The sequence below is a fragment of the Erpetoichthys calabaricus genome, chromosome 4, assembly GCF_900747795.2.
Source record: "Erpetoichthys calabaricus chromosome 4, fErpCal1.3, whole genome shotgun sequence".
Lineage (NCBI taxonomy): Eukaryota > Metazoa > Chordata > Cladistia > Polypteriformes > Polypteridae > Erpetoichthys > Erpetoichthys calabaricus.
The window spans coordinates 75448727-75464978 of NC_041397.2; positions in this window are offsets into that span (position 1 = coordinate 75448727).

Here is a 16252-nt window from a genome sequence, read left to right on the forward strand (position 1 = left end):
ATTCCTGCAGAAACTGATTTGTTTGGATATAAATTCTGTACAGTTCTCGTCTGCTAATAGAAGTGGGTTAAGACGCCATCTAGAAGGTGAGTGTGTGGGGCATAGTGACTTTAGCTTCAAGATCAGAGGTGCATGGTCGGAAATAACAATAGCATCGTACTTGCAAGATTTAATCATAGGCAAGAAATTATTATCTATAAAGAAATAATCTATTCTTGAGTAGCAATGATGTACTGGTGTGTAGAAAGAATATGTTCTTGAGTTTTGGTTTAGAAACTTCCAGGGGTCTGATAAGTTGTGGTCAGTTACAAACTGTGTAATTATCTTTGCAGTGTTAGATGTCATCCCCCCTGTGACAGGAGTCCTATCTAAGAGTGGATTTAAAACACAATTAAAGTCCCTGGACATTATAATATTATGAGTGTTCACATTGGGAATGGATGCAAATACGTTTTGTATGAATTCCTTATCGTCGACATTCGGTGCATAAACATTTATCAAAATCATTTTACAGTTAAATAAGTTGCCCATGACCATCACATATCTCCTTTCCGGATCAGATACTACATCTGATGCTACAAATGAGACTGTTCTATGTATGAGAATTCCCACACCTCTAGTTTTCTTTGTATAGCAGATGGAACTGATCCTTGCTTAGTAAGTGGGTCTCCTGTAAAAATACTATTTTAGCATTTAAACCTGTTAGGTGAGAGAGTACTTTCTTTCTCTTTAATTCGTGATTAAGGCCTTTAACATTCCAGTTCACAAAGTTAACTGTCCCATCATGGAGATATTGATTCTGAGTTTTTGATATCATTTTATAGTCTTAACTGGAAATAAGACAGCTTTAACCTTAATTTCCTATTTCCCCATGAGTTATTGCCATGCAGCCTATTGTTACGTTGGTAGTTATAATTATAAGAATTAAAAGGATTGATTAGATATAGCCTGCTCTCTTTCTCTCCCCCATTATCCCCCCCACCCCAGCATTTTTCCTCCCCACGTGAGGCTGGACCCCACTTCACAAAGTCTCGGTCCTCTGACATACCTAGAGACAGAGCACGACCAAAGCAAAAACAAGCCCCCACACAGCGGTGTTTTAGGATTAAAAAGTAGAGGTATCTGTTGCCAATATAGTCTAAATACTATATGCCTAAAATATAATCATTAACAAACTATGATTATATATAATCATTAACAAACTATAAGCATAAAATATATAATATAATCTTCAGCAATCTTAAAGTAATAAGATAATAAACCCAGGGGATGGTGTTAGAAAGTGGTCCAGGATAAGCATAGTAAGTCTTAATGCAATAATAACAATAAACCAAGAGTATGATGTTAAACAGTCTCCTTTAGGGTAGTAAAAAAAAAAAAAAAAGTTAATTTCTTCCACATACACATCTATAACTGTAATTAAAACATAAACAGAAAACGTCCGAGTAATGAAAAGGATGTATAATTATAATACCCGTATCATTACAAGTGGATCAGACAGCAGGTGATATCTCCTTGCCATGCCATGACAGGATGCAACTCACTATTGTGTTTCAGAATAGTGTCGGGATCAGCTTTCTTAATTCCTTTTCTGCTTCCTTCTTGCTGGGATGGACGTAGTATTGTCCTTGCACATCCACTTTCAGTTTGGCAGGGTACAAGAGGCTGTATTTGATATCGGCTTGTCGTCACCGCTGTTTAATTTTGTAGAAGGCTGCACATTTAGCAGCTGTTGTGGGAGAGAAATCAGGAAAAATACCAATGTGGTTATTTTCAAATATAATCTCTTGCTTGCGTCTGAGGAGTGCCATCACATCTAGCTTACATAATAATCTCTCGAAGCGGATAATAAAAGACCTAGGTCTAAAGGTATTTGATCCGGGTATGCGATAAGCTGCTGCTATCTCGGTATTTGATTTAAAGTCTTCTCCAATTATTTTAGAGAATAGTTCAGCTGCGAATTTCACTGGGTTTGGACTTTCACGATTCTCAGGTAGACCTTCGATTCTAATATTATTCCTTCTGCTTCCATCTTCCAGAGCAGCAAGTCTGTCTCTGAGTTTTTTGCATTCGGAACTGGCAGTTGTTGCTTTTCCATCAGCGGTGGATGCTAGATTTTCGGCTATTTCAATTTGAGTCGTGAATGCCTGCTTAACATCCTCCAGCTGATTGGCAAGTGTGCTCAGTTTAGACGCGCTTTCCTGAATGTGCTCCTCAATTTTATCCAGCATACCTTTAAAGGCCGCCTCAAAGCGGATATATATGCATTTCTCCATGTCTTTGTTATTCTGCCACAACTCATGCAGCTCCCGTCGCAGCTTCTCACTTGCCTTTTCGCTTGCTTTCTCGCTTTTCTTTATATCTTGCTTGAGCTCAGCGATCATTACCTTCAGTTTGGACAGATCATTTCTGCTTGCGAGCACCGTAGGTGAAGCAGCAGACTCTATTACAGCCGATGTTCGTGGCTCACGTGGAGTAGGTGAAAGCGTGGACTGCAAAGCCTTTTCTAGTTTCAAATGATCTTCTCCAGTTGGCGAGCTATCGTGACCCATGTCACTCGCACATTCGCTCCCCATTTCGCTCTCAACTGGAGACGATGCTGCAGACCGTGGTCCCAAGGAGTCTGGGCTTTCGCCCATCTGTTCCAGGTCAGTCTCTGAAAGGCTGTACCTTGAGCTTGAATTTGGGCTTGTCAATCTGGGCTGGGGTGTAGTTTTAATTTTCTTTTCCATTTCTGTCTGAGCCCCTTTCTTGCCGACCATGTTTATATATGCTATAGTAGAACCCTTGGGTTGGATAAATACAGGATATCTCAGGATAATAAGGAAACAATATAAAAAATAACACCGCTGCTAACGGAGCTCCACTTCAGACGTCCATATCTCGCAACGGACGAGACCAACTGTCCATGAACTTCTGGATCAATGTGGGCTAGGCACAATCTATGTTCTTGAACCCTCTACCAATCAGTGTTCTTCAACGTGTGGCCAGAGCAGAACTTGTCTCTTGTCTTTGCCATATCTGCCGCCAGTACTAGTGTTGCTGATCATAAAGCCACAAATTTCTCTCTTAACCGGTCTTGACCTGTTATGTAGTGAGTAAACCAAGCAAGCAATTTTTTATTATGAACTGACTTACAAGTTACAGAACACAGTTTTCTTTAAACCGTAGTTTTTCTCCATGCATACTTTATCACCTCTTAAGAATACAGGTAAAATACCCTATTATCAATATAAAATCAGATGCACCAATCAGTTGTTTAAGTCCATTCCCCTCACAGGCACCTGGCACAAAATAATTAATTCCAATAAATTATTTCTATAAATCCCTTAGATAAATATCAAAATGAGGAAAATAATACAAAGAAAGGATAATAAAAAATTAACAAGTCAATATAACACTTTCAACTATGGGACATGATAGAAGAAATTAAACCGAATTTAATTTGCAAGTCCTTTGAGATGACATGTTGCAATATTACAGTCAGTCTTTCTTGAATATTTGTAGATATTTTAAATCTTGATATTCTCATCCATTTTTAACAGTTTCATTGTAAAATGTATGTTCTATTTTTATAATCATTGAAGTATTCTTTAGACATTTGTCCATTTGTGAAAGTTTGGTCCACTTTTGCATCTTTTATGTTTTGCTGTGCTGCCAGACTCTTGTTCGTTGTCATATATGCTATCCCAAGAGTTCAGATTTGTTCTTTAGTTTTAAGCCTTATTTTGTGTAACACATTCTTCAGTAATTCATTTACATACAATTTCATTAGAGTTTGTTGTTTAAATATTGTATATTTATATAATTGTCTTAAATTTGTTTTTAATTTTGATTGTTTTCTGGTTTTGTCATAATTTGTGATTTTTTTACAGTAGTGTATTGTTTTTATATAGTTGCAACCTTTTGATCATTTGCACATCAGTGTCCTATTAATTAAATATATTTTTTTCATAGCCATTTTTATACCCACAGCATATTTTTTCCATTTTGTATGTAGTTTTGTATTTTTTTGTATTTGTGTCAAAATTACTTCTGTATTATTATCACATTATGTTGTTATGGTATATACTTCAATATACATATCCTCTAGCTTTGCTTTTATCTTAATTGTACTATTATGATAAAATGCAATGTAACATTTAGTGACTGTACTGAATAACAGTTTCTCCACTTTGATGACAATTTCCTGCTAAGTTAATTAACTTGAATGATGTCTCAAGAGGTGACCTTGCTGTTTGCCCTGAAATACTGTGTGTCCTGCGTCATAATTTGAATTTTTTATTTCATATTTCCAAATCTTTTTACATTATTCACATAGCTGAATGCTCCTAGATATTTTTTTCCTGAAAGAGTTTAACATAAGTACTTCGATGAATAACCTCTCTTTAGAGTAAATTGCAATACCTGTTCGTTTGCAAGGTGATTCATGCATGATTACTAATTCATCCGCAGAGCGTTTTATGTCTGTTGTTTTGAAACATTTCTTTATGAATTTAAAAATTAAGTTGTGTCCTTTTTTCATTTTCAAGAAGATATTAAATACTTTTTCATGTTGCAAATCACTGCATACAAAATGGTGAAAAGTGGTGCCTGGCTCAAAATATGAAACAAAAAAAAAAAATTTTTTAAATAATGAAAACAGGCTGCACCACAAGGCATCCTTACTGCAAACTGTATTGGGTAGACACAAAATGGGGACAGGCTTTGAAATATTCAAAATACTTTAAATGTCCCAAAATATAACAAAAATGTTTCTCAATTAAAGGTCTAACAGTTCTCCTTTCGCTAAATGGCAAGTCCAGAAAGAATCTTTTAAAAAAGGATTTATTTAAATTTAATTTACAAAGAGCAAAAAAAAATGCACCAAGGCAAAATATAGTGAGGCAACAAACAGAAATAAATTCTGATCTGTAATCGAAAAATCAGACAGAAGTAAAAATTCAGAAAACAGAAAAATTATAATATTCAGGATAAACCACTCTTGAACTCCTGAAGAGAGAAAATAACAACAATGTAACCCTGAAGGATAGTGATTAATGATTCACGAACAATTCATTCTTTTTGAATGACTCTTTTTACAGGAGTGCTAAAGCACATGTGTGTCCTGCATGATGCTGTCATTGTCTTTCATTTCACTACTGCTGATAGATGTGTAAAGCGCATGCACAAAAACCGCATGACGCATACAGTAAATCTTGACTCCTTTAAGTCATGAATGATTCACTACCCGAGAATTATTGAATGATTCAGTCTAACAATTAATGAATGATTCAGTCTAACAATTCTCAATGAATCACAGTGCATTGAACAATTCTCATTCACTTGTGATTCTGTAATAAAACCTGTTATTTTAATTATGTTTCTTAAATGTATTATCATGCTTTGTGTATGGAAATAGTACAATGGAATATGAATTAAACTTTCAAAATTATAAATACTTTAAATATATACAATTAACAATTTTCATCTGGCAACAACCAAAAATGGATATGTTAATGATAATTATAAATAGTATGTAACCAAATAATAAATAAAAAATCAACAATAAGTAAATATATTATGTTACACACAGATATGATCATACATTACATTGCATACAGTACATTATGTACAGATATGATCATACCTGTTTTAGAAAAGACTCTAATGGTACAGAGGCCACAATGCAGTCTTTCCCTCATGATTCTTATTAGCCTTTAATAAACAATTTGCCAACTTTTTGACCAGGCCAGTGGGTCAGAGGTTCAGAGGTTCTAGGTAGAAGAGGTTTTAACAGGAAACTTCTCATCTCATTAATAGCATCTGATGTGGCATTCCTGACAAATGCATTTCAGCATCTCTTTCATCAAAATCTTGCCAAAACTGATCACCACTTCTTTGGGAAGAAGGGGTCACATTTTCACCCTGTACTTCTTCCTCAACATGACTGGTGCATTCTATTCTGGCAGCTACAGTAATATTTTTTGCAGCCTCCCATGCTGCCCTCTTATCAATAAAAGCAAGCTGTTTGAAGGGTGAGTTAAGTAGTGTTGCTTCTGCAATAACAGTGAAAGACTCCACTTTGTGGATAAGTTTTCTCACTTCTTCAGACATCACCTCCAATATGGTTCTAATTGATTCCTGGGCTGAAGGCTTGGCATGCAGTCTCTGAATGAACCTCTGAAGCCCCGTTGCCAGCAAAAGAACCTTTGATAAGGTCACACACCTATCAATGGTGGAATGATAGAACAGAATGGAATGATTGACATGCTTAATGACATAGAACAATCTCTAATGAGTATGTTGAGATCATTGAAATATCTACTAAATATACCTCTCTGCACTAATTTCAATTGTGACTTCTTTAAATGGTTTCAGAATTTCACAGACTTCTTTCATCATCTACAAGTGACAAGGTAGGCAGAGTGGGGTTGACCAGGAAAAGAGTTGCAATGATGGTATTCTTCTGATAATTTTTTTAACATGTTGTATGTGGAATTCCAGGTGGCTGCCACAGCTTGCTTGAGCCTTAGCTCTTGTTTCTGAGCAGCTTTGAACCTTTATGTTGCAACAGTCCTTCTATGTATGTATTCAACACCTGTCTTCACAATATTTAGGCTTCAAATGTTATCTTACGATCAGATGTAAATATGTACAAAGCATGTCAGATGAATCCATCCAGTTTTTCTTGACTCATCTTTTAGATTGCTTGCACTGTTGGATACACAGGAAACCACTGTGTCAGATACCTCTTTCAGAGGCAATCCATCTTATTTCATCTGCCAGATCATCATGTCTTTCAGAGAAAGAGAAGCAAGCTAAAGGTTTAGATGACAGTTTGAAGTCATCATCACTGAAATGACAGGTGGCTGCCATGAATCTAGCTGTGGCAAAAGAAGTCCAGCAGTCTGTTCTTAATCAAACATTCCATTCAAAACATTCACTTTTTCCATTATCTCTTGTTTTAGCTTTCTGTACACTTGAGGTAAAAGGGTAATTGTGATAGTTTTCCTGTTAGGTTGCACATATGATGGATTTAGGACTTATGTAAATCCTCCAAAGCCATTTTCTTCCACAACAACAAAGGGCCAGAAATCTAGTGCAATAGTTTTCACTAGTTCTTCATCTATCACTGCTTGTCTAATTGGCCCATTTGGTCTTCTTATAAAGGTGCTTATCAAGGTTTGCTGAAGCCTCTGGATGCCTTACATCTGTGTAACAGCAGTTTCAACAGTGGTGATTGCTCCAAAGTAGTTATATTTTAATCAAATGGTGTAGGCACAATTCAATGAGTAGAAGGTGCTGTAGATTCAGTCGGTCCTTCTGGCCTCACCTGTGGCAGCAGTGCTGTTTGCTGTTTAGTATGAATGTGCCTCTCAAGATCTGAAGTAGATCTACCATTGTATGATAGAATGTTACTAAACAATTTGTATTTTGCTTTCCCTGGAGCAGAATGCTTAAAATTAAACCACAGCTTTTTCTGACACTCACCCCATTACTTCTCCTATACTTTTGTAAATCTTTTGATCTCTTTCTCTGACCTTCCTAACTACGTGCAATTGTTTATAAAAGTGAGCAATTGGTGGGAACGGTGTCAAAAGAAGTGGAGCTACAGCTACAAGTGAAAGTGAACAAGAAAATTAGAGACTCAATGCAGTATACAAAAAATATAAAATAACTACATATTGTCTATAGCAAGTTAATGAGTAAAAAGCAATCACCAACTAGTTGTATTAATATACATAATTTCCATTGGAGATTATATGTAACCTAGGCACTAAGCAGGTTGCCCATTGTTTGGTCTTTAATACCTTTTCTCCTGTCTGTATGGAGGCCACCCACAAAATATGAGTAACATATGAGAACACATCATACATTGATATTAAATAATAAACAAAACAATATTAATTAAATTTACATAATCTATAAAAACACATAAGAAATAATGCAAAATAAACATAAGCCTGAAAACACACCCTGGCTCTAACATCCATCTATCTATTATCTAACCCGCTATATCCTAACTACAGGGTCACGGGGGTCTGCTGGAGCCAATCCCAGCCAACACAGGGTGCAAGGCAGGAAACAAACCCCGGGCAGGGCGCCAGCCCACCGCAGTGGCTCTAACATAGCATTTCATAATCTGAATGATGTTGAAAAATCCTGAGATGCACTTAACGTGATACATTTAACATTCTGTATACTTATACATATGCTAAGGCAAAACTCAATATGGTATGTTGCAGCCCATGTTTACAATTAAAAAACAAGAAACACCTACAAGCAAAATCAGCTCAACTTAAAGCCACAGCAAGAATGCAAAATAAAATATATGTTCATTAATGCATTTCTTTTCATTCTTAGAGTTAGCATCCATTCCAATTTAGAATATTTTGATTAGACATTAAACGTGGAGATGCTAAATGATAATATTATAAGCAATTATTAATGTGCCAGCTTTAGAAAATTAGATAGATAGATAGATAGATAGATAGATAGATAGATAGATAGATAGATAGATAGATAGATAGATAGATAGATAGATAGATAGATAGATAGATAGATAGATAGATACTTTATTAATCCCCAAGGGGAAATCCACATACTCCAGCAGCAGCATACTGATAAAAAACAATATTAAATTAAAGAGTGATAAAAATGCAGGGATAACAGACAGTAACTTTGTATAATGTTAATGTTTACCCCCCCGGGTGGAACTGAAAAGTCACATAGTGTGGGGGAGGAACGATCTCCTCAGTCTGTCAGTGGAGCAGGACAGTGACAGCAGTCTATCGCTGAAGCTGCTCCTCTGTCTGGAGATGACACTGTTCAGTGGATGCAGTGGATTCTCCATGATTGACAGGAGCCTGCTGAGCGCCCGTCGCTCTGCCACAGATGTCAAACTGTCCAGCTCTGTGCCTACAATAGAGCCTGCCTTCTTCACCAGTTTGTGCAGGTGTGAGGCGTCCCTCTTCTTTATGCTGCCTTCCCAGCACACCACCGCGTAGAAGAGGACGCTCACCACAACCGTCTGATACAACATCTGCAGCATCTTATTGCAGATGCTGAAGGACGCCAGCCTTCTAAGAAAGTATAGTCGGCACTGTCCTTTCTTGCACAGAGCATCAGTATTGGCAGTCCAGTCCAATTTATCATCCAGCTGCACTCCTAGGTATTTATAGGTCTGCACCCTCTGCACACAGTCACCTCTGATGATCACAGGGGCCAGGAGGGGCCTGGGCCTCCTAAAATCCACCACCAGGTCCTTGGTTTTGCTTGTGTTCAGTTGTAGGTGGTTTGAGTCGCACCATTTAACAAAGTCCTTGATGAGGTTCCTATACTCCTCCTCCTGCCCACTCCTGATGCAGCTCACGATAGTAGTGTCATCGGCGAACTTTTGCACATGGCAGGATTCCGAGTTGTATTGGAAGTCTGATGTATATAGGCTGAACAGGACCGGAGAAAGTACAGTCCCCTGCGGCACTCCTGTGTTGCTGACCACAATGTCAGACCTGCAGTTCCCAAGATGCACATACTGAGGTCTGTCTGTAAGATAGTCCACAATCCATGCCACCAGGTACAAATATACTCCCATCTATGTCAGCTTGTCCCTGAGGAGCAGAGATTGGATGGTGTTGAAGGCCCTAGAGAAGTCCAGAAACATAATTCTTACAGCACCACTGCCTCTGTCCAAGTGGGAGAGGGATCGGTGTAGCATATAGATGATGGCATCCTCCACTCCCACCTTCTGCTGGTATGCGAACTGCAGAGGGTCGAGGGCATGGCAGACCTGTGGCCTGAGGTGGTGAAGCAGCAGCCGCTCCATGGTCTTCATCACATGTGACAGGCCAGAAGTCATTCAGCTCACTAGGACGTGATACCTTTGGGACTGGGGTGATGCAAGATGTTTTCCAAAGCCTCGGGACTCTCCCCTGTTCCAGGCTCAGGTTGAAGATACGCTGTAGAGGACTCCCCAGCTCCAATGCACAGGCCTTCAGCATTTGTGGCGATACTCTATTTGGATCCACTGCTTTGCTGGCACGAAGTCTCTTCAGCTCTCTGCTTACCTGGGCTGCTGTAATTGTGGGTGGGGGGAAACTCTCTCCTATGCTGGTATCAGCAGAAGGATGGGTGGATGGTGCAGTACTCTGAGGTGAGAGTGGGTTAGGGTGGTCAAAACCTGTTGAAGAAGTTGTTCATCAGATTTGCTCTCACTATGTCTCTCTCGATGGTGGCACCAACAGTGATGATCTTCATCCCATCCCACACTTCCTTCATGCTATTATTATTAACTTTTGCTCCAGCTTTCTCCTTTATTGATCCTTCACCGCCCTGAGCTGGACTCGGAATTCCTTCTGCACGCACTTAAGCTCATGCTGATCACAGCCTTTAAAACCCCTTTTTTTCTGGTTCAAAAGGCCCTTGATCTCACTTGTAATCCATTGTAATTTAGTGACATATGAATGACAGTGGTCTTGTCAGTGTATCCTGCACTCAACTAGCATTCCCTCAAGACTGAGTTCTGATCTTACGCCCATTCTGTCACCAACAGGAAACCTCCCCAAGACACTATAATGGTAAAAAGAGATTCAAAAAGTGATACATTTGTCTGATATGTTTAATCTAATGAATCCAGGAATCACATACCAATTCTATGTAGGTAACTAAATTTCATTATCCTTTCTCTTACGTTCTTACAATGTCCTACTTTGCACACTCAAGACAGTACACTTAGCTGGCCAGTGTAAATTTGACAGGGATGTAAGTTGTTATCCTAATATCTGCACTATATTCAAAGATGGTGAATATTCCTTAGCCCCTTTTCCATTTTCCAGATCATCTGATGTTTTCAAATGAAACCTACTATTATGTCTCTTTAGTCCATCAATAATTGCTCTTGGTACAATTTTTGTCACTATATCAGGGAAATCTGATATTTATAAAAATAACATTTAACCTAATGTATGCTATGTCCATTATGTTACTTCTTCTGGATCTTTTCTAATGGCCTAAATTAAGGTAGGCTAACATTTCCTTTTCTGAACATACTGCTCTCTGTTTACAGAGACCATGTGTGACCTCATTGAATTTTGTCTTGTAAAGTTATGGATTTAGTAACTCTAGTTAATTTCGCTTTGATTCACACATGCCCGTAAAAGTGAAAAATTTAATGACTATACCCAAGTTTATATTACAGCTATCTGTAAAATCTTAACCTGATCTAACTGTATTAGAACATGGCAAACTAATTTAGAAAGCTTTCCAATTATTTCTATTAAATTACCATTTGCCATACATGTGAAATATTCAATCGTGTCTTATTATAATGAAGACACTTCTTATTTGAGCAAGCCAATTAATATTTAACTAGAAAGAAAGAGGCAACTTGAATAGTTGCTGTTAAGCTTGAGAGAACATAAATAATTACAAAATACACTGAGTACCACTCCTTATTGTCAACAACATTCACATATCCTGCCTCATTAAAATATTATTCTGTTTATCCCAAAATGCCAATTGTGGCAAAAACACATCCTCTTACCACTGCACCAATATCATTATGTTGTTGATCATGTCACATGGTTATCCTTTCAGTGTGAATTACCAGGATTTATCACACCACACAATGTTTTCTTAATTTCCCAATGTATAGTTAATCTGTGTACAGCTACCACATTTTTCTCACTGACAGAAGAGGGACTCTGACACGTTAACATGATTTTTGCCGTCACTAATTAGCTTTAAGCTGACTGACAGAATCTTGTGTTTTACTCATCACACATTTGTTTTTTCATGATTTAGGGATTATGGATGTCACAGATTTCATTTCTGTGATCTTTTTTGCATTTATTTGACCAAATCTACTTGTTCATAATTTTTTTTGTTAATTGTATTTATTTTTGCTCCAACATTTTGTTTATTTCAAGCACGGACATTTTCAATTATTCATGCCACCAGCCATAATATTGCTGGCAAATGTGCTCAGTTGCCATCACATGATGACAGGAATTTGTGTTGGGTGATGTCAGCTCCCAGTCAGTTAGCATATAAGATGGTGGTGTTTTACTTGTGTTTCTGGATTCATGTAACAATAAGTTTTGTGTGAGCCGTTAGAGACATAATCATCTTGGGGTAACAGGCTTTCTCATTGTTTTGACTTGGATTTTTTGGTTCAAGATTTGGTATTTTGGCTCTCATAATTTATTTTGTTTTTGACAGGCTATGTTTCTTGCTTATCTCCTGAAGCATGTGATATCCCATGTAGTGGGAAGTGGCCCCAGCCTACACTCTAAACATCTGATAGTTTATGAACAGAACAGGATCAGTGGAGAGAGGAGACACAGACAAAAATTGAAGAGTGAATGATGAAAGTTTATTTACAAGAGTGCTGTACAACAAAAATGCAGTAGTGTCAGGTGGGCTTTGAGGCATAGTCCTTCAGCACTGACACTTCTTCAGAAATAAATAAAAACAAAAAAAGGAAAAATATGGTGTATTTACAAAAACAGTGCCCTCCTACAAAAACTACACACACACTCCAACAATGAAGGTAGCCTTCCTTTATCTCTGGCTCAAGAAGCTCCTCCAACAGGAAAGAAAAAAAAATGCACAAGAACAAAAACAAGTGTGTGTATATACAACAACAATTGCACCAAACCCAAAATCAAAAGTTATCCCAGCACCAAATAAGTATATATACCTCCACCAAAATGATCACTAGGAGATATATAACTCTATATACAAAAGAATATTTACAAAGACACCAAAATCACAACTGCTACTCCAATAGCTCAGCAGTGCTTACTCCTCCCTCGCCTTTAGGTCCACTGACCCCTGTTGGCCGGTAACTCCTTAAATATAACCGCCAAGATTGTCCAGCCAATCTGCCACCCCGTCTACCTCACGCACCTATCCAGGTAGACACTAGCTCATTCACGCCACGCGCCATGACATGCCCTGACCAACTTTGTATTTAAACTCGAACCCCTGTCGGTTGCGCGCATAAGCCACCCCCACTGGACAGCCAATGGCTATGCTGAGCTCAAGCACACCCATTGCTGACCCACCAGTAAATCAAATCGTTTACAGTAATCCCTCCTCCATCACGGGGGTTGCGTTCCACAGCCACCCGCGAAATAAGAAAATCCGCGAAGTAGAAACCATATGTTTATATGGTTATTTTTATATTGTCATGCTTGGGTCACAGATTTGCGCAGAAACACAGGAGGTTGTAGAGAGACAGGAACGTTATTCAAACACTGCAAACAAACATTTGTCTCTTTTTCAAAAGTTTAAACTGTGCTCCATGACAAGACAGAGATGACAGTTCTGTCTCACAATTAAAAGAATGCAAACATATCTTCCTCTTCAAAGGAAACAGAGAGTAAAGCAAACAAATCAATAGGGCTGTTTAGCTTTTAAGTATGCGAAGCACCGCCGGTACAAAGCTGTTGAAGGCGGCAGCTCACACCCCCTCCGTCAGGAGCAGGGAGAGAGAGAGAGAGAGAGAGAGAGAGAGAGAGAGACAAAAACAAAGTCAAAAATCAATACGTGCCCTTTGAGCTTTTAAGTATGCGAAGCACCGTGCAGCATGTCCTTCAGGAAGCAGCTGCACACAGAAAGTAGCAACGTCCCTATCGTCTAGGTGTGCGAACAGCCCCCCTGCTCACACCCCCCTACGTCAGCGCAAGAGAGAGAGAGAAAGTAAGTTGGGTAGCTTCTCAGCCATCTGCCAATAGCGTCCCTTGTATGAAATCAACTGGGCAAACCAACTGAAAAATCCGCGATATATATTTAAATATGCTTACATATAAAATCCGCGATGGAGTGAAGCCGCGAAAGGCGAAGCGCGATATAGCGAGGGATCACTGTATTTACAATATGGGATCCCCATCTCTGACTCAACCCTGTTTACTCAAACAAATGCCGGCTTTTTCTTTTAAGCGCGCCACACCTTAAACAGCCTGCGCGGACACCGGCGTGTAAAAATTAACACATGCAGAGGAGCCCATACTGGCCATTATACTGGCTCCACCTGTGTCCAGGCCCCACGTTCTCGTGGCAGCACCCTCAACATACAAATGGTAAGCTCACTTCCTTACAACCATATAAATACCGCTGCTTCAAGTTTAATTCTTCTTCAACTTAAATTTAGTAATGCGCGGTTCCACAAAGCCTCATTTATATAGCTTGCACACACGAAAAAAAGATTCTCAAAATATGTGTACGCAACTTCCACACAAATGTCAAGATTTCCAAAATAAAACTTCACAGGGGGAATATATGCATATTTATGGTGTCTCTCATGCATATGCAACATTTTGGTGAAACTGGGAAAATGACGACACCCTTTTTGAAGTAGGGAAATGCAGCCAAATTAGATCAATGAGGAATTACATGTATAATAATTCAAATAACCAAGCTGTTATCAAAACGTGTGTTGACATGACAAACATGCTAAAGCTAAAATGTGAAGAATATGTTTTTAGTTCACTTTTAAGAGGACCAATGCTGAATATTTGCATTGAAGAGCTGTTTTGTTTTTTCCATCTGATTAGACTACCTGTTTTCACTTCTCTAGTAACTGGCCAACAGCTGCCAAGCTTCAATCCATCATGTTCGCTTTGCCAGAAGCCTTTAACCAACCAACAAAGTGATACATCTAGTTTTTGTAAGGTGTCAGTATATATACATATAACATAACATGTTACCAACATAAAAAGGCAATTTGCACCAGTGTCTGTTTTTCCGACGTAATTGGAACACTTTAATGCACTCATATTGCAATAAGAGCACCTAGTGAGAATGAAGCTGCTTTTGTTAACTGTAAGCAGTTACATTCTATTAACAAGCAAGATATCTGTGATGCCAAAATAAGACTGACAATTGTCAGAGCTACTCAGGCATAATACCGCATGAATAGGCATCTCCAATTACAGATGCCATTCGCAAATCAAAATCAGAGAGAGTAGATGTGTTTTATTGCTCCTCCTGTTACACGCACATTGTGCAGGTGATTAGTAAACTGCTTCACTGCCTGAAATTGGACCTTTTTTATTCGAGGCTTGGTGTAGCTGGACCTCATGGCATTTACAGCAGTAGTAAAATGTTGCCATTCAGCATATTTATGCTTGTTGCTTACGCTTAGACCACAAAATAAAGATTCTCTGCATGCCTCTAATTTAGAAACAAGAACTTTTATCTCACACTATTGGATGTTTCATGCTGCAGTGAATGTCTGCAGCATCATGACTGCATATTTATAACATTGATTAGCATGGTTCATATACAGTATGATTGCTTCAGGGTGGAACAAGGCCTTTTAAGTTGTTGAGTGAAATTCAAAGTAAAAGCAGTTCACACAAATAAAAGTCCATAACACAGAATCAAAGGAAACATAAAAAAAAATCTTTACCACAATATTTCACTTTCTTTAATGTCTTTATATTTCTATATATGCTACTGTATATGTTGTTATGCATATTAATACATTAACATGTACTGTATTATGTATGTTAGTACAGAGTATACTGAAATATGTCCATTCCTACTAACAATCAGAAAAATGTATGCCCTCATACTTTGCCCTTTGAAAACACAATATACACCTAATTTACTGTCACTTCAGAAAAACAGTACAAAAGAAGGGTTGTTCCATTTACATATTAATGTATAGGGGATAAGGCAGGAGCTTTCATTATTTACTTATATGAAATGAATATTAATTTACAAGAATGGCTCTTACAGAGGCTAAGAAGCTAACTGAGTGCATGTTACTTTAAAATTTCATATATGATAACTTCCAAGGCTAAGCACCATTTCTTTAGTGTGTGCTTTAAAACATGAGAAACTAGGTAGCTAAGCTAACTTTGTGTGTTACATATAGTTTAAAATGTAAACATTAAACACTACTCACCAAATATGAATATTAAGAATGTGAATCTCAGAGGTTGTGTGTGTTTGCAGAAAACAGCTACTGTATATACTGTACCATTTCAGCATTAATTCTGACAATTGCTGGCAAATAATTAGTCAAACATTACATTAATTGAAAATTAAAACGAAACATATATTAAACTGTTAAAATGCAAGAATAAAGAAATTGTGCTTTCCATTAAAAGTGCAAGAATAAAGAAAACACGTTCCATTAAAAACACTTATTTACTGTATCTTCAGTTTGTACATTCAAACTTATCCTTTTCATACATTTGAACATACCTAAAATATAAGACTCAAGGTCAGAGATCAAATTTCATCAAATGGACGAGAG